The 21,235-nt window shown below is 30.4% G+C and overlaps 1 long non-coding RNA gene across 1 annotated transcript; it reads right to left on the minus strand.

Annotated features, from left to right (window-relative positions):
* Positions 1-1,072: 1,072 nt before the first annotated feature.
* On the minus strand, positions 1,073-20,453 carry LOC134683960 (uncharacterized). Its single transcript, XR_010101125.1, has 3 exons — positions 19,523-20,453; positions 2,516-2,565; positions 1,073-1,084 (listed from the first exon to the last, which is right to left on the minus strand). It is a non-coding gene; the product is annotated as an uncharacterized LOC134683960 (long non-coding RNA).
* Positions 20,454-21,235: the final 782 nt, after the last annotated feature.

Raw genomic sequence — 21,235 nt, forward strand, 5'->3', positions numbered from 1 at the left:
ATCTTCAACAAGACCAATAGAAGTTGCAAAAACAGAAGATGGTAAACATATTCCGAATGCAATAAGGTTGGAGTCGGAAATGTTAAGTCAGTCTTTGACGTAATTTGATCTAGAATTGCTAATACTAATATAGCCAATTATCATGTATTTGAAAAAAACAACACACACACACACACAGGAAAAGGATAGCACTTTATTAAATTCAATAAAATGTTTCAACTGAATACAAAGATATAAAGTTAGCGCAATACAAAGATTGTATACCTCCAATTCCCCAGTTTTAAAATACTGTTACTTTTTTATAATGCTTGACAAGTAATAAATGTGGTATTTATCGATAGCTAACAGATTGCTCATTCAAATTAACGCAATGTAAGTATTTTCCAACAATTATGAAATCAATTATAATGTTGACTGTGTCTACAAAATTTTACAAGAAATTTCCACTTTCAATTGAAATTAGCCTCTTCATTGATATCCCGAGAGGGTTGATTTAATCATATGTTGTTCCTGGACCCATTATCTATAAAAGGGGGGTCTCAGATTTTGGATAGAATGTATAGATAACATTTAGACCGAATAAAATATTATCTACTTTTATGTGGTAATGATGTTATCACTAATTAGAGATTTATGAGAGAATGGAACACGATAGGGATAATTTGAGACAATCTTTTGAAGCTCCTGTTGTGTTGATTAAGATTTCGTTAAAAGTTCTGTATAGTTACAGAGATGAAAGAGCTAAATTCCTTCAAGTAAACTAGTCAAGATTTTGCCATTAATTGCATAATAATTGATTACATAATGATTGCATAGCAAAAAAAATGCATTCATTTAAAAGATTAATCTTTTATTAATTTATATGCAGATTGAAGAAAGTGACAGCATTTTAAAGTTGGAGATTGAAAGTAAAAACACTTTTATGTCCCTGAATTAAAAACAAATGCAGGTATCCTACACATGGTACGAATGTACATTGTACCTTTCAAACACTTTCTCACGTTTTCTTGAATACATTGAACACTTTGTAGTATTATCTAGAACGATTATTTACAAGTTAACATTTACTCACCACTAATCCTTTCTGAAACGACAAAAACAAAATCATTAATAAATGTCATACTGTGGTGATTACTGTATTCTTATTAAAAAAAAGATGTGTGCTATAATTGTATCACTGTACTTGACGTGTCGTTATTCGTACCCTGCAGGTTATTTATTATAATTGCACAACACACGATTGCGGAAAAAAAAATATTCATATTGTGATGCTTTCAAAATTATAATTAGTTTTTCAAGATCAAATCCAAGTTCATGATCGTTATTGTAAACTATCAGACGCATCAATTTACAGATAGTGCAAACTTTTCACATTTTGTAAAATTATTCCCGGAAAATGCAGTGTCAAAGACTAAATATTCAGTAGCCTTTATACGAGTTACTTTATTGCGATGATCACCCAGTGAATTTATTAGCATTGACAAAAAAAAAGGCAATCAATAATTTCTTAGTGCACTTACATGCAAGTGAACTAAATTATGGAACTTTAAAACAAATAATAACAAGATATTTTTTTTTTGAATTCCTTAGATTTAAAGACAAAACAGGAATACGTACTCTGAGACAAGTCACAAAAGTAAATATATATATGTACAGTCCATTCAAATTTAGATCTAGTATTTTGAACTTTCTTGGCTAAAACATAAAAATTTGAACTTTTGAATCTATGGAAATAATTCATCAATATTTGCTTATGTCAGCACATATATACACGAAGAAAACTTCCCATTTTTTTCATAAAAGGAACACGCAATATGCCCACGTCTATTAAAAAGCAAACGTTTGGTTTCATAGTTTCATACTGAAGTGGGATTTATTACATTGCAAGATTTTGAACGTTTTTTTTTATATATATTGTTGATATTGTAAGCAATATTGAAAGGCATTTAAGTATTATGACACGAACAAAAAAAATACCATTTAGAGATAGTCATTTTATTGAGGTTCAAATCCAAAACATTTTTAAATTCAGTTAATTTCCAATATTTATTCCTTAATTTACGTAGCATTAGATGCTTCATAAAAGATGTAGTTTGTTTTCAGTTGCATATGTCAGATGTAACATGTATAAGACACTGATCTGTATAACATAATAATATTTTGTCTTTCTAGATGCTGCAAATATGCTATAGCTGAAACCCCTAATTTGAATGAAAAAACAGATGCGTAAGTATACTTCTTAAGTTAAAAAAAAATTGTCGTCCTGAGTTCGTCGCACAACACACACAAATAAGAAAGAAAGGATGCATCAAAAATTAATTAAGGTATTAAACTACATTGAATCTAGTAGTCTCGATAAAAAGGTTATGCATTATACCGATTTTAAAAGAAGGAAAAGTTGTCAGTGAACTCGAAATAATCTATGTGAGTCATTCGAGAGGTCGTGATTCAGTTTTGGTTAAACTTTCCTAACATATATAGGTAAAACGTCTTAACATATATGGTTAATACTTACTCCTTTTTTAAATATTCTTAATGGATAACCTGTCATACTATTACTATAACCTGTGGATATAAAACATACATATAAATAGATTATAAGTTGAAATATATGATGATCTTTTAGTTTTGTTTTTTTTTGCTTTATACAAAAAAAAGTAAAATATTCGAAACTATTTTGATAATCAAGTTGTATTTATGTTGTTCTAACTATTAATGGAAACATACTATTTTTTCACTTTTCTCCTGGATAAAGATTTTTTTGGTTAAAGAATGACGTCCCTCCCAACCAAACAGATGAAGGCTTGATAACATAGTGCAACATTAAATGCAACAATATAACTAAAACGGTTGCAAAAACCTACTCCAAAGAAAACATTAATAATATGCACTTGTGAGCTTTTAACAGCAGAAACAATAATGGTTGGTGTTGGAAAATATTTAATAATCAAACAACAGCTTTGTAAAGATGAATGATATCATATTTGTGACGGAAGCTGCTAGAATACTCACAGAGCTGCAATTTTGGGAACTTTTTTAACGATTAAAAAAAGTATTCAACTCATATATTGTGTGCCAATACAGATAATTGATCCTACTTCATAGTGCATTTCTACATAATGCCTTAAGCAAAAAAATGATTGGATAAAAACAACAAATTCTAGACAGCCTTGTGACTGTTTGATATCTATAATAAATGAACCCGACTTCTAGTTGTCTTATACAATATTAACATCCGCTAATTGTTTTTTTTCATAAATAAACAATGTGTTTTATAACGATTCTTGTCTAAATTTGGTTTATCTTTCTTAATTTATTATAATTTTTTCCCGATCCTGTTACTCCTACTTCACTGATTTTATGTCTTCCGCTTTCTCAATTTTATCATGTTTATTCAAATGGATAACGCCCAAAACAACTTATTCGTAAACAAATTAAAACTTCTAACGACCTGTCTAGTATATCTATTCATCTTCAATCACATGTTTTCGTTTTAAACGATTCGTTCAATTACTCTATAACTTTTATAACATTTGAAATAGGCCCATTAATCCGACATTTAAGTTAGAAATAGGAATATCCGTTTTAGGATCTAACGTTTTACTTAAGTCAATTATAATGATTAACCATACCGGAATATATGTTAATTAATATACTGCAAACAAGTAAAGCTGGTATGCAGTTTCCTGGAACAAATGTTTAAATATAATGTCTTGCTTTGAATAGGATTAGAACGAAAAGAGCATGTAAACATAATCAATCACTTCAATTCTCAATGCACGTATTGTCGATAATCACGTTTGATTAGCATATATTACAAATTAAAATCAGTTATCGAATGTATTTTCTTCATACTAATTGAGGTAATGTATAAATTATTTATAAGGAACTGCAAAATGACCAAATTAGGATTTTTTCGTCAAATCTAAACGTAGCCAATTTTTGTGTTAAATATGGTAAAACATTATTCAAATTAAATAATAACAAATATAATTAAGATTGAAACATAAATGGTCATAGTTTTTGACAAAAAAGGAGAGTAGCTAAAGCTATTAGGCGATTACACAAAAAATACGATAATTAAAAAAAACTAACATTGAGAGTCTCTGTAGGCAAATAAAAGTGAGACGAAAGATGCCAGAAGGGCATTCATACTCATAAGTCGAACGGACTAAAAATGAAAAAAAACCAACAGACAATTAGTACACAAAACACAACATAGAAAACTAATGACTGAGCATCACAAGCCCCATGAAAAACTTAGAACTTGTTCTTCATATGGCTAATAATTGTAAACAATTGCCAAACAGAGATTTAAGAAAAGTATATATATGTATATTGACCAAATTTTAGAGAGGGATAGACTTCAATTGCAATCCAATAATGAGAAAAAGCAATCAAATAGATAGGAAACATTTGATGGTTGAACTAAAACCACGAAAAGCATCACATCCAGACGTTTAAAAAACTACAGGAATTAAAGTCTTAATGTCTTTTTAATGTGTCGTACATTTATTCCATATGGTATGTTTAGGCCCATATATCTTAAAAATCGGAGATGGCTATCATTAATGTATATACTTGCTTGATTTTTCAGTTTGTCAGTTTATACTTTTGCCAATTTCTTCACAGATGAGATTGTGGACTTATTTGATATAAGTTTGACCATTATTTCTTGTATCGCTCATTCTTCTGAATACTTGCAATGTTTTATATTTTACTCATTTGATTACGTTTTTGAGCTTAGAAATGATATGTAAATTGCTTTTGGGTTTAGTTCGTTTCTCTGTTTTGTCATTAGTCTCTATGAAAAAAAATCCTCAAATTCAAGTTCATTTTAAGATTTTGATGAAATTTGAACGATTTTCTTCAAACACAAACTGTGATTGTTTCTCTCAATGAAAATAAGATAGCGTGTTTGGTAATTAACAGCTTACATGGAGAGTTGTTCTATATTTGACGCGAGTTCATTTGCAAAACATCACGTACAATTCTTCAACCTTGGAATAATTTATCGAAATCAAAACTGAAAGTTCAACATACTAAACCAATGGAACTTCAGAATAGATGTTATTTTTAGAAGATATATTACGTCCTGGTTGTTTGTCATTGCACTGTATTAACTGTTTTAAAGTTTCATTACTGTATAAAATGCATATTTACATTATCAACATCTATTTAACTGCACCAGAAGTGCATTTCGACAATAAATTACTCTTCAATAATGCTCAAGGTCAAAATATTTGAGTTAATATTTATGATACTTTAAAATTATTATAAAGTTTGAGCTGATTTAGTTAATTCACAAATAATAACATTGCAAAAACATTTTATAATAAATCATAACCTGACACCAATCTAAAAAATATTTCTGAAAAATTGATATATATATATGTATGTCTATGTTTTTATTCATAACGGGTTTAAAACATTTCCGGACGGACATATTCTTGTCCTCATAAAAAAAAAGTACAAACCAAAAATACGGATGTTATAGAATGAACCTGCAGACGGAGGACTTAATTCAAAAATGCATTTTTAACTTAGTTTTTTAGAATCTTATAATTATCTTATTGAAAGCGAATGCAATTTTCCTGTTTTCATGTGTTTTTTGTTTTATTTTCATTAATATTGATTGCGAAGACAAGCATATACACTTTGCTAGCACCCAAACATTGATAGACCTACATAGATTAGCACATATTCAACTTTGGTGGAAGTACTGTTATTAACAGTTCAAAACATAATGTATTAGTAGAAAGACTGTATTCATCTGAAAATGAAGCGAACGAAATTTTGACTAATAGATTTATGGTTTAAACTAACATTATACGGGCAACACATTTTATAATTCAAACTTTATTGATAAAATGTATTCGATGAAAATAATGTTTTCAATAAAGTACAAACTCAGGAAAATGGCCATTGCTACATTATAGTTCGTTTCTGTGTGGTTTACATATCGGTGTTGTGTCTCTGTTGTGTCGTAGCTAACATTTGATATGTTTCCCTCAGTTTTATTTTGTAACTCGGATTTGTTTATTCTCTATCGATTTATGAATTTTGAACAGCGGTATACTCCTGTTTCCTTTATTTACATTTTTACGTTACGATGCTTAATATGACGCTGATTGTAAATGCACGAGTTAATAAGAAAGTAGTGAATAAACATTATCTGTCATATGCACTGAATATCCTATTGATTCTGTTAGAATACAATGATTATCATCAAAATCATGTGCATTCAGCAGGAATAACACATATCAGTATAAATGCTTCTTTTTAGGATTTAGGATTTAAGATTTTATATTTGTTATTTAACTATTTTTTATACAGTTGCGTGAATTAATACAATACATTTCAGATATCATTATGAAGATTGGAGTGATTTTCTTTAAAATAGAATATGATTTTTTTTAAACGTCAACGTAACTACCTTTAACGATTTGATGATATAAAAGTTCTGGTTTTATCAGCAAAAACTTCTTTTTATGATCAGAATAGAAAGTATTGTCACAGATGTGTATGTATCATATGATGATATTTTACACAAATGAAATAGAAATGATCTTTTCGGAATTTGCTTTGTTTTAAATTACAAAAGTAAGCTTAATTCATTAGAGTGAAAAAAAAACTGTAGATTTTCAAAATGATAGCTAGACATCAAATTAATCTATTTGACATCGTAAATGACAACTTGATATCTAGCTGGACGTTTGATCAACATTATCAGACCATTGTTAGTCTTGTATGATTTAAATTTGGTTTATTTAGTTATTTCGGAGTTAAATATTGCGTCCAATTTCTCTGAACTAGTACACATTTTTGTTTAGGAACCAGCTAAAGCACATCTCCAGGTGCGGGATTGTTTTCGCTGTGTTGAAGACCAATTTGTTGCCTTCGACTGTTTTCTGCTGTTTGGTCGGGTTTTTGTCTCTTGGAAACATTCCCCATTTCCAATTACTATTTTATTATTTAAAATGTGCCTTTTTTGGAGGTGGAATAGGTTGCAGGGGGAGGCGTCATAGTATTGTTTAATTACATTTTTCTTCTTCCAGTGATTGACAATACAATGTACTTGTCAAGACTACATTAAATTGTACCTATATAACAGCAACGAGTTCGTATATTTCAACAGAGAATGTTGGTGATTACATGACTAACAAAATTGCTAATACAAAATTTGAAACAAACATTATATATAAGAAATAACATAAAAAACTCATTGTTTAGTCAAATACTAATATCAAATTTTTTTTTAAAGCCAAACAAGTACGCGATTGAATATCATTGAGGATCCAAAATTCCAAAAAGTTGTATCAAATACGGCTATAGGTAATCTATTCCTGGGATAAGAAAATCGTTGGTTTTTCGATAAATTCAAATTTTTGTAAAGAGGAAATTTATAAAAATGACCACATAATTGATATTCATGTCAACACCGAAGTGCTGACTACTGGGCTGGTGATTCCCTCGGGGACTAACCGTTCACCAGCTGTGGCATCGACCTAGTGTTGTAAATAGTTATCAAAGGTACCCGGATTATAATCTAGTACGCCAGACCCGCGTTTCAAATCCGGACAATGAATTACATTTGTCCAGTGTAGAAATACATTCCTTGATTAAAATACTTTCATCACAGTAGATTTGAAGTAAAATTAAGCAATATTATAATATATTTAACAGTACTAAAGAACCGGGCTATTGAATCGGCAAGTACTCTTGGGAACCTACAGTACACAAGCATATGTAATGACAATCTGATAATAAAAAACAGATTGAACGGTATCAACTTTACTCCAAAGGTAGGATCATCTTTATATATATATAGTTATTGTATATACATGTTTTTATCTATAGCTTATTTATAGAAAGGAAACAAACATAAAACGTCTATTTGATACTACAAAGTATAAGTATACATCTGTTGGATTTAAGGCATGATTACTACTGAATATTGTTTTCATGTACTGGACAAACTTTATTCTGTAGGTGTGAATATATTTGCATTGCTGTCTCAATGAGTTAGTTTTGTTTTAAATATTGGTACCTTAGTTAGTAATTAACCAGACGCGTCTGTCAGTAATAAACACATTGATATCTATCAATTTTCCTATAAATGCACGACGTGGTACTGCTTATACAATTGACAAAAGCATGTCAGCTAAACTAACAGTTACTGTAATGACGAATGAAAAGTTCTTTGAAATTGATTTTATCTAAATCTTGAATTCAACATAGCAAAACAAATGAACCAAATGTTATCTGATGCGACCACCTAGTGATAGAACAAATTGTCGAATAATGATGATGACGACATAAATGAAATCACTTAATTAATTTGAGATCTCAATATGGTTAAAACAAATTTTAATGTCTAGGGAATAACAAACTATGGCGATTAAGTGTTATTTTAGATAATTAGTGTGTCTCGTTCAATTTGATTTGATCTTCGTAACACTATATATGTCTTTGAATTTTTATAGTAGTGACACATAGAATAATAGTTACAAAGGTACCAGGATTATAATTTAGTACACCAGAATTTTGACACCTTTTTAAGCTGAACAGGTTAAGCAGAGAAACCAATTTGGAATACTCATGCTATCAAATTTACAATTGTTTTATTTTATAAAATTTGAACATGACACTTATAACGAACAATCCAATAAATGAGTGCAGAAATATTGTTTTGAAAATGTATTACCTTTTCAATGATTAGTTTTTTGATTGGAAAGGAAAAATCATATTAAATCAGTGCTTAATTAGTTTATGATTGCTTACCATTCATTGGAACAAAGTGTATGCATATTAGCACAAAAAGCCAATAAAACAATGCATTTGAATAGTGTATAAGCATGATATTAAAATGTGTGAGGGAAATAGTTTCTGTCATAAAGCACATTATTTTTTATTTGTTCAAAAAAATTAAAACTTCTGCATAGTTTTCTCATATTTGTCAAAAAATTTGATAATTTGCTATTCAACTTACCAATAAACTGTATCAAAAGTAAACAAAATGTCAATAGTACTTTTACATCCACAATAATCATTACTTAAACGTCTATCCACGAATAAAATTATTATCAATACCAAAACACGACAAGGATTTCCCCGAGTGTATATTGCACAGAAGCTCCGGATCAGTGTTTTCTTGTTAAATTATTTCCTTAAAAGTTCATGTAGTATCATTTTAGACAAGTTTAAGATTTAGTTGTATTTATAAATGAGATAGCACTGGTATAATCATTTATGTAGTCAATAAAATTATTCAAATCCCACGTGCGCACATTGAATTCATTGTTATTGAGTTTAAACATTAAGGCGTTTAACTATGAACGCAATATAAAATGATCGGATGGTCAATAAGTTCGTTAATCTCAAGTGTGCTTTCAAATCGTTCTAATCTGTTTATTATTCTGATTCTATCACATTTGCCTATTATACCTTGCTAATACACCTGCCCATAGTAAACCAACAGTTGCAATCTTCCATTAAAGATTGATTTGTTTGTTGTCATTGACAGATCTTAATAAAAATAAACATATGATTGAGTTAACCCATTCCAATTGATATTTTATAGTGGGTCTTTTTATGTTGTGATGTTACACTATAGTTTCAGATAAGGGTGACGGTTTGGTATAATAAAAACGTTTAAACCCGCTGCAATTGTTTGTACCCGTCCTATGTCAGGAATCTGATGTTCAGTAGTTATCGCTTGTTGATGTGGTTCAAAAGTTTTTCTGTATTTTTTTTAATATAGATTCGACCGTTTGTTTTTTCCCGTTTGAAAGGTTTAGTACACTAGTATTTTTTTGGGGCCTTCATAGCTTGCTGTTCGGTGTAAGCCAATGCTCCGTGTTTTATATCATACTTTGATCTGGAATGGTTTACTTTTATAAATTGTGACATGTATGGAGAGATGTCTCATTGGCACTTATACCACAACTTCCTAATGCTATATGAAATTTACTTTTTAGGGTCTTGCCTCTCTCATATAGTGCATATACATTCTATACTGTAGAATTAGACCGTAAAATTACAAAGCAGACAATTATTCTGGTATCGGTAGAAATTTTAGATTTTATAGTTGTTCTTCTTCATAACACTATCATAACATTTTTATAATTGTTAACGAAGATCGCTTAGTGTGAACATGCAACTTATTTTTTGCGATATGTAAAACGCCATTCATTAAGGCAGATGGTATACTACTGATGAAGAGATGAAAACTTGACAATTGGATTCTATGTGTTACACGACGGGTACCACTTGTGGAGCAGGATCTGCTTACCCTTCAAGAGCACCTGAGATCCCCCATGTTTTTTGTGGGGATTGTGTTGCTTATCCCGTAGTTTGCCGTGTTGTGTCATGTGTCCTATTGTTTATCTGTTTGTCTTTTTTATATTTAGCCATGGCGTTGTCAGTTTATTTTCGATTTATAAATTTGACCGTCCCTCTGGTATCTTTCGTACCTCTGTTTAAGTAATGTCAGGTATAATCAACTTTCATTTAAAGACAAACACCACATTATGCTGCAGAGTCAATCCAATGAATAAATACAAGAGCACTTCTTAGTAATTAGTTAATTTCTTTTTGACATGCAATTACTGCTTAAACTCTATAATAATATTTTATCTGTAACTTACTGTCATAACAAAAATCTATGAGTAAGTACGAATATATTAAATACTATCAATCATGTAAACGATTGGATTTATCATTTATGTTAATTTAAATCAGTATTTGAAAATTCACATATTTAAAAACAAAAACTAAATAAAAATGTTCAAATCATGCTTATGCAAATTATATACTTCATATTACAATTTCAAGAAATATTCCTTCAAGATATCTAGAAACACAAAAATTAGAAATATTCCCTTGAGACGTGTTTGCTTTAGGAAACTTTCGATCAGCTGCTATACTAATTTAAAGGCAGTATAAACATGATTATCCTACTAAGCTGAATGAAATTCCAAGATTTATGTATCTACACCCAAAGATTTTTGTAATTGTGGTTTTTTGTCAGTGCATAAAACTTACATTTGTCAGGTTTATTGCACGAAAATACAATATTCGCTCTGGTAAAATTCGTATTTGGACATTTATTCTAGAAATTATTACATAATACCTATTGACGTCCCCCGCAAGTTAGAAATGTTTTATAATCCTATACACTTTTCAATGGTATACTGACATAACAAATGATGCATTTTGTCTTTAATCTAAAAAAAACTGTAATGAAATTTTGAAAATTATTATAAGCAAAATACTCTATCTCCCTCTTGTAGGTGTCCCCTTAAAATTGTGAATGGCAAAAGAGACAATATTGTTGAAATGTAGTTCTGGTTCTGTAAAATAATATCGTCAATGTTATCAAACAGACTTTTTGCGTCACATTCCAAATATAAATTGAATGTCTGTCCAAAATTTGGTATTTTCTTACGATTTATTGGTTGCCTATTTTTTGTTATAATCGTCGTATTTAAAATTGGTATGGACGTATCATGTTTACCAATTGTGCGATGTGACAGCGATTGTGTGTTGAAGGTGAAATTCCAAGATCAGTTTATGGAGTTAACTTGCGTGAATAAGACTGCAGGTGTACACAGTTTCATTCGTTTTTGATGTGTTTTGTCATTTGATTTTGCAATGTGATTAAGGACTTTCCGATTTTATATTCCTCTTAATTTAGTACTTTTTACATTATATAAAAAAAATCATGTATTTTTTATTCATTAATCCTTTTCAGATGACCTCATTAATCTTTATCAATAAAAAATTAAAATATGTATGGAAACAATTATCTTTGTTTAATTTCATATCTGTCATTCGTTTTTAATAAACAAGTGCCCATGATGAACCTTTAAACTGTGATTAACAATGTTTGTGAGTAGCAAAAAGCCTACCGATACCATTTCAAAACAATGAGGTTATAATTTTTGTATTTCCGTTTTTCTGCAATGCAAACAAAGAAAAACCTTTTTATTTCATGGTAGGCATTTTTTTATTTCAGTATTTGAATCTGACACGATGTAATTTTTTATGTTTTATGTTATTGTCATTGATTTGTTTTAATTACCATGTGTATGTACAGCGCCTAAGAGTAATTTTAATTTTTTATAAAGGGCGCTTTATTAATTTTTATTATTACTATTATTATTATGTATGTAGTTTTTTGCCAATAAACACATTACAAAAAAAACCCACCCAAAAAACAAATACAAGTGAATGATTAATGTATCAAAGACGACGTATGGTTAAAAACGAGACAACTACACATTGTATCCACCAGAAACCAAATGATATAGATGTTAGCAACTACAGGTCACCATAAGTTTACCTTCCATTTAATTATTTTGTCGTTCTGTCTTTTGTTTTATGTCACGGAAACCAACAATTATAAATGGTGCAGATTGTCTTGATCCAACTGATATAATTACTGTTTTGACAGTATGGCATGGGTTGTCGTTTTTCATTCGCTCTCATACATTTCTATACTGATTGTTTGTCAACGGCAGACATTTCGTGAATACCAGAAATAAACACATGACGTCGAATATTATGTCAGCAGCAGATTATTCTAAAATATCCTAAACCGACTTTTGTCTTTTCTTTTGAGATAAAGCTTGTATTCAATCAATTTAAATATTTGATGCGGAATTTGGCAATAGTTTAGCAATAGACAATGATAAAACGTCAAGCTGAATGTTTTCTCACTGTACTGTTATTTTCCCTTTAAGCGGGAAAATGTAGATCATTCAGTTTTGTGTTACAATGTTATATATAAAGTTGCATGGGTAAAAAGACAAGTGGTACAAATATGAAAATTGCTTGCTATATGATATTGATAGTTACGCCATGAACATTTTTTTTGCCTTAACGGTATTATAAATAAGGTATCATGCAGGTATATATTTGACCTCAAAAGTATATTATAAAAACAATAGAGGATTTTTTTGGCGAAATCGATAGGTATGGGGAAACTCATATATTTAAGTGAAGTAACTAAAAAGATATCGCGCTCTCATAAGTCAACAGGAGTTTTTCAATAAATATTAAAAAAGGCATTTACGAAGATAACTTCTAAAAATACCATTATAGGCAGTGGGACAAGGTTTATGTACTTTGTATTGTATAGGTCGAATGTTAATAACCATGGGGTTTAAAACATATAAAGTGTATGGCCATGAATGTTCTCCTGTTCCGGGATCAACTTTTCACTTACTTTTTCATTCATTCAATCTGAAGTTTTAACCTAACAGATTGAAAATGATGGTGATACAACATTATTTTGGATATTTTAGTTTTTTTATTTATATGTCCTACAGTCAACAGTGAAACCGATGTTATCGAATAAGATTACGATCAAATGTCATTAGAGCAGTAAGAACCAGATAATATTTCTCTAACATTTATTCGTATTCAACATAACATCCTTGTTGTTATAATTATAAAGATTAATAAGGTAATTTCAAACTTATCCGTTATTTGAAACGTGTGAAGCATGAATCACGTTTTGGAATGAAACAAAATAATTGAAAAAAAGTATCACAATTCATTAAAAAAGACAGGTGATACTTTCACAAATGTAAAATGGTCAAATAAATGTAGCATCTACAAGTTATGCAAGCATCATACTTTATGTAAATTACACCATGTAAACATGTCACAATAATATCTGTGAATTTGCACATCAAACGACTATGTTAATTCTAAACGGGTCTAAGAACGATAAACTTGCCGCTAATTGGTTAGACACAGACACATCGTATCGGCTGAACATTTTGTTCGAGCAGTCTTTGTGTAAAGAGCTCACTCTTATCATAAGATTTAAAGTTTTCTTGATAAAATAAATAACTGTATAATATGTATTTCGAAATTTTCATCTTTCTTAATGATTTCCATGGATCCACTTCAATATAGCATATATAGAATTAAATGGAGTCTTAGAAGTACAGAAGACTTCCTCTGGAAACGATTCATTCAGTAAAGTGCCCAATCGATTTTGGTTATTGGATATTAAGTAGAGTATTGCAGAAATACCTATTAAACGTCTATAGTGGATAAGTTATTGATGAATTAAAGAAGCATCAATGACGAAGAGATGTTTTAACCATACCAAAGCTAAAGACAAAATATAGAAATGAAAAATTGTTAAGGAGAGTAAGATTGATTCCTCAAAAATGTTTAGAATAGTCACAAAAGTTACAATAATCGTACTGTGACTTATTTTTGAATATATCTATTCCATTTGGTGTTATAGTGCTGATGATATAATATCCAGGGAAATATATTTCTTTTGAATAAGTTGTCCTTACTTTTGGTCCTTTATGCCCTTCAATTTCGTATTTAATTTTGACTTTTTATTTTTTATTTAATTCGAGCGTGATTGATCAGTATTGTGTACATGAGACGAAACATTCGTTTGACATATAAACTTATCAGTCTGCTAGCTTTGGTGAGTTTATTCTATAGTTTTCTTATTGGCGATCATAAAATATCTTCGTATTCTAATAGAAAAAGTAAGACAACTCTATGATATATAAAGTCAATGGAAAACAATATTGGATACATAATGTACATAATGTACATAATACATGATATAGCGAAAAGATAAAAAGTCCACAAAAAAACATTAAATACTAGAAATTGTGAGCAAGTACTACATAAACAAAATGAGATTGAATTCCGGTATAAATAAGAGATCAGCAGTTCTGGTTCCACTAGGGAGAACTGTCTTTGAACTCCTGTAGTAACCAGAAACCTAATAAACCACCTACATTTGACAAAAATGAATATCTAAAGAGTTGATAATTCTAATATACGGCAAACATGTGCAAATATCTGATCGCTACAAATGTTTCAACATGAAAATTTGAAAAACAGATGACAAATCAAATATTATCGGTAACGAGAACAAAATCGAACCATTATATAATTTATGATTCAAAAATTGAAAAAAACATACAAGGTTTCTAAACAACCCCCCAAAATAATGAAAAAGACACTTTATAATTGGCATGCGTATAATTTTCTTGGATTTCCTTTCATCAGGAACGCACAAATCCAAATATTGAAAAGATAAGGATGTATAAAAACAGAAAGGTTGGAGAGCTTTATAACAAAAAATGCCTGATATAATAACCAATTTCCTCTAACGTCAACTTTGAATTGCCTGAGGGAGTTGAACCTCAGCTTCAACATATTTTTTTATTTATTTATAAACAGAAAGATAAAGAAATGTTTGTTATAAAGTCATGCTTATACCGAAGTTCTGACTTCTGAGCTGATAATAAAATCGGAGTGTGATAATTCGATAATGCGCAGGAGTGAGTCACGTGCTGGATAAATGTATTTTTCAATATTGATTTTTTTTTTACAATAAATTGATTTTTATGTTAAAGAAATTTTAAAATGAACGATCTTTAAAAAATATGCTTGCTACGCGTACTCGATGCAACGTCACTTACGACGTCTTGACAACACATTTTGCTACAAAAATGAGAGGAATAACATTGCAGTAGTTATTTCATTTGTAAAACCCATGGTGTTTGTATGAGTGGGGAGTCGTGAAATTTCAATGCATCGAATGTAATAAATAAAATTTAAGTATGAAGAGACTTCAGGGACCCCTGACATTCAGTACTTTTCCCACTCGTTAATCTATTTCAATAACTTTTTATTCATCTCCATTAATCTTCAAGTTTGCTTTTTTAATAGGTGGATTTTATAGAACAACATCATTTTGTATATTTCTGTGGACCAGGCTAAACAGCAAGAATGACAAAAAAAAATAAATATTGATAAGCTTTCTATAACCTTGATCTTGTGTTGTTCTCTAACACAATACTAAAGTCATATTAAATCTGATTAATTTCTAATAAAAAATGGCAATTCAGCATCTGTTTATTTGTCATCAATAATAATAAGTCAGAAAAAAATGATTTATATATGAAATGAAAAAAAACCAAAAAAATCATTTATTTACTTAGGTTATTCATTCCATTTGTTTGATAGTTTAAAATCATTTTATTGTTATGTACTAGACAATTCATTCATATTAGTACATAAAAGACATTTATTCTTCAGGAAGTAAACTGGTGTAAAGGAAATAGTAATGCTAGTCAACAGAAGTAATGCAACAAGGCAAAATGTATTTTCGATGTATAGTACAACTGAAAACACGGTACTAGGCTACAATTTACCAATTATTCTTTAATATGTATATACAAAATGGTTTTTTTTTTCTCATTTGTTTTTACCGTAAGGAGCGTTAATTTTCACAGTTTTCGGGGTTGTTATTTATTTTATTTTTAACTTCTTGTCTTATTGAACTCCTGATGAAAATTACTATATATTACAGTGGATATTTCACGTGCAGATATTTTGTTAAAGCCTCGGTCACACCTTACCGGATAGCTCGAACGGACGCCTAACGGATAACTTTTTTTCAATCCGTTCATGTCCGTTAGACGTCCGTTCTTATCCGTTAGGCGTCCGTCCATATCCATTGCATGTCCGTTAAGCGTCCGTTTTATCCGTTGACGTCCGTTCTGTCCGGTGGAAAATTTTGAGCATGTTCAAAACTTTGAACGGACGTCCAACGGATAAAATGGCCGTTGAACGTCCGTTAGGCGTCCGTTAGGCGTCCGTTTTGTACGGTACTCGTCCGTTTTGTATCCGTTACGTGTCCGTTATTCATCCGTTGGAGATCCGGTAGACCAATTCACCAACGGACGTCTACCGGACGCCTAACGGACGCCTAACGGATAAAACGGATGTGAAACGGACATTAACGGAAGGATAACGGATAAAACGGATGCCTACCGGATGTAAAACGGACAAATGCCAATTGAAATTTCGCGTCAGAAATGCCAATAATTGGTATGTCAGATTTTCTTGATTGTCATGAATATTTATTATCCGTGATGGATCTTGGAGTAAGATCACGTCTTCGCTACCAAGCAGCTCTTATTCAGGCCAGACTCAACTTAAATGTAGGAAATATAAACATTATAGCTGTCGAAAGGAGAAGAAGGCGAAGACAAAGGAGATGGTGGACACGACCATGGCTTAGTCCTGAAAGACGACGCAGTTTTGGTCTATATGACCAACTCATGATCGAACTTAGGCGGGAGGATCGGCAGTCCTTTGTACACTTCCTTCGAATGCCCACAGAGATGTTCGACGAGATATTGCAGCGGGTTGGTTTATTGCCTTTAATTTTCAGATGGTTTATTGCCTTTAATTTTTAGATGGTTTATTGCCTTTAATTTTCAGATTATTTTATTGCCTTTAATTTTCACATGGTTTATTGCTTTTAATTTTCAGATGGTTTATTGATTTAATTTTTAGATGGTTTATTGCCTTTAATTTTCAGATTATTTTGTTCATCCGTTTTATCCGTTACGCTTCCGTTAGGTGTCCGTTTTATCCGGTACTCGTCCGTTGGATGTACGTTCGACGTCCGTTCTGTCCGATACGTATCCGTTTCACGTACGTTCAATGTCCGTTGTGTGTCCGTTAGGCATTCGTTACATGTCCGTTAGTACACCAACGGACTCCCAACGGATAAAAAAATTGTCAACGGATAACTTTTTTTTAGCCGTTAGGCGTCCGTTCGAGCTATCCGGTAAGGTGTGACCGAGGCTTAACATATCAAAAGCAGCTAACCTAAATTGTTGTTCACAACAATCCACAGTGTCGACTCATTTAATCTTTTTCTATTTTATATTTATCGACGGAAACCTCTCCAAAATTAATCTTTTCGCAATTTTTATAATCCAAGATGGGTAAAGACCCCCATACAATGTATTACCTTTACAGTCAAAGGACACGCGTTCATAGAAAATGAATGAATGCTGATTCTCATTAAACTTCCCGTTTAACATGTAATAATATGATCATCATAAGTTATAGCAGTTTGAAAGTATACTACTTTGGAAGTACACATGTCTGTTTCGATACGTATCACTTAAAGCAATTCGAAAAGTCAAAATTTGTTGTCGAATTAACAACTTTAATTCTTTTCTTGGGTGCAGATAGTAGAGATATAGGATAATATTTAAGTGGTCAATAGCTATCATTTCACAAAATTTGCTTTTCTATTTAAAGATCGATATTAAGCTTCCAAATTGCACATGTCATGTAGGTCAACCTTTGAAATATGACAATTTCTTTCTCTTAGAATGTCAATGACATTCCTACTTCATGACAGCGATTGTTGTAAAACTACTGCAGAAGAAGGTCACTAATTATATAAGCATAATTAAGGTGGTACCAAACACTTTGACTAAAATCAATTTTGCTTGTTTAAAATTCATAGAATTTTGACAAATATTAACTTGACATTCTTTTACCTTTTGTCAAAAATATGAACATTTAAAAAAAACGTACACCCCACACTTAATCGGAAAATTGTCATTGGATATATAGCACTTTGACAAACACTTATTTGGAATATTGAGAAACTAAGTTTTTTCTTTAATGTACCAGTCCTGTATTACAACTCGAGTTTCCGGTACATGTCAAAATAGTTTTGACTTCAGGGTAACATAACTCATTATTCATCATGGCAAGACCCTTTTTTGGGGAATTACTATTTTACTTAATTTTTGTCTTTGTAGCATTTTTTTTTTAAATTGCATAAACAAGCTGTTTTGCGTGTAAGCCTATGGAGCAGTCAATTACCACCTTAATAGTAGGTAAGAGATAAATCACGACGAGATTTCAAAATTACTTCTCCGCGTCTACCCCAGTATCAAAGATACATCGTTTTGTCCATATTTTGTACGTTACTATTAAACATAATTAGTACATCCTTTTAGTCAATATGGTTGAAAATGGGCTAGATAAACATACGTAACTAGAATTTCTTTCCAAAACGATATCGCACCTTATGTTATTGTGATAAACTACCGTATGTAAAAATTAAACGCCAATGGAAAAGAAAAACGAAAAAAGATAAAAAGAAAAGGGAAAACCAACACAACGCAAAAATGATTGCAAAGTTATTCAGTACCCTCTTAAGATAATAAAACTAACATGAAATAAAAAGAGCGTTTTATAATGTTTTTCTGATAAAGTCACATTTTCTATGTAAGATTTCAACATGGAGAAAATTAGGCTCTCAACTCAAGATCAATTCAAGATGGTCCGTACAACCGGAATGCAGGACATGTGGGTTTTGACTTAATTTTAACTTTGGCAATATAATAAAAAAAAAATTATACAAAAAGCAAAATAAAATAATATCATCTACCAAATTAAACACCAACAAATGACTCCCCTTATTTCAGCTATTTCGTGATAAATCAGAACCTATTATAATGAGATGACGAATTCTAAATGTAAGTCCATTATTTTTTTATCACTATTATTTTTTATGTTTCCATTAAATAAACATTCATTTATATACAAGTAGTGGTTTGAAAAACATAAATCTTAATAAATGAATATTTATGTTTCATTTTAAAAATAAATATATTCGTAGCAGACGACATAAACAAAATCTTACCTCGTCCATTACAAAGCAGTATGATGCACGATAATGTTGAAACTAATAATACTTTATTTAAATTCACTGTACACATGTCAAATTCACTGTTAGTTGTTTTCTGCCTTCTTTATATGGTACGTATAATAATAAACTCCTGTGATCTTAGGAGTAAAGCTTGGCCTTCGTATTTGTAATGATGATAAACAAATCTTTAAAGTTCCTGTAGAATTTTTAAATTTTCGGTAACGTATAATTATAAGTACAATCTCTTATAAATGTTTATCCAACATGTTGCAATAATTTACTCATAATATTTTTTGTAAGTTTGATATAAAATGTTGAGCCAAACTTCGTGTATGTCCTTTTGTTTTTCTTACACCTCGCTAACTAGAGAATTAATCGTATGGACTTAAATACACAGCGAACGCCTTATCACAGCTCAATACGGTAGGTGGATTAAACAATTTAACGATACTGTTCATTTCATTAGATATTACTGTAAGGTGAAATCACAGATCTGTTTCACAGACTATCTATTTACATTATCAATATTATTTTTCATATTGAAATAAGTATAATTAACTCTTTTATCGTCGTGAGTTGTCAATTCATGAATTTTTATCAAGGTTTTCTTTTCTTCACATATTGTATTTGAATTAAGCAAAGTAATATATAATTTTACGTAATAAATTTGTTGCTGGCTATTTAAGGTGGTTAAACTCCTTCAGGTTAATTTAGATTAGTTAATTGTTCAGCGAAAACATATTTTCCATTGAAATCAATCCATTACAGTAAATAGGAACGTTTCTTCAAGTAGTAAGCATCTGGTATTTGGTGCGATCTTCTGATTTTGTCGTATATTCTTCAGAATGATTTGTTTCTAATAGACTGGCTTTTACCATTTTAATGTTTTGTAAGAGCTATAACGGTCTTGTCATGAACACTTAACACGACGCCTGCAGCGGAGAATGTGAAAATTTTGATAATTACTTTATTGACAACCAGGAAATCAGATATACTAATTACTCGTCTAACCGTACAATGATATTAACTGATTAATTCTTTAGAGAACATTTTATCTATTAATTTCATAGTATTGAAACGTACATGTATGCCCTATACATCAAATATTAAAATCTATATACAATGTATCAAATTATGCAAAGCATAGTATAGCAATTAGTGGCCGTTGTTGTTATTATTATATTGAAATTAAAATGTGTAATTCTATAAATGTTAAGTATAGAAGTTTGGCCAATTTTTCCCTGTATCAGTTTCATTCATTGAGTAAAAAATCACGAAGTTGATGAAACCCACAGTGATTTGAATAATTAACAAATGGTGTTTTGGTTATTAGACGATTCAGTTCTTTGACCTTCTTTCGTATGAAGTTACACGTTGGAAAAGTCAGTGTACGAGTAGGCTACTGAAATGTTAAGGATAAATTTAAAAGTTTTTACTGGCAATATGTGTTGATAATCCAACAGAATGATCCTACAATAAAAAAATAACCACCTAGACATAAGTGTCAAATAGCTGTTGTCTCTGAAAAATTGTAAAAAGCTACAAGAAACATTATAACTGTGCAAGTGTAGATTTAAGAAACTGTGTGCGTTATTATTAATTGGTATAAATGGCAAATTGTAAACATAATACTTTTATAAATTTGATCTTTGTAAATTGGAGAGATTAAATCAGCTAACATCGTTAGTCGATGTATATATTTCATAA

Source organism: Mytilus trossulus, chromosome 9, assembly GCF_036588685.1.
Source record: "Mytilus trossulus isolate FHL-02 chromosome 9, PNRI_Mtr1.1.1.hap1, whole genome shotgun sequence".
Classification (NCBI taxonomy): domain Eukaryota; kingdom Metazoa; phylum Mollusca; class Bivalvia; order Mytilida; family Mytilidae; genus Mytilus; species Mytilus trossulus.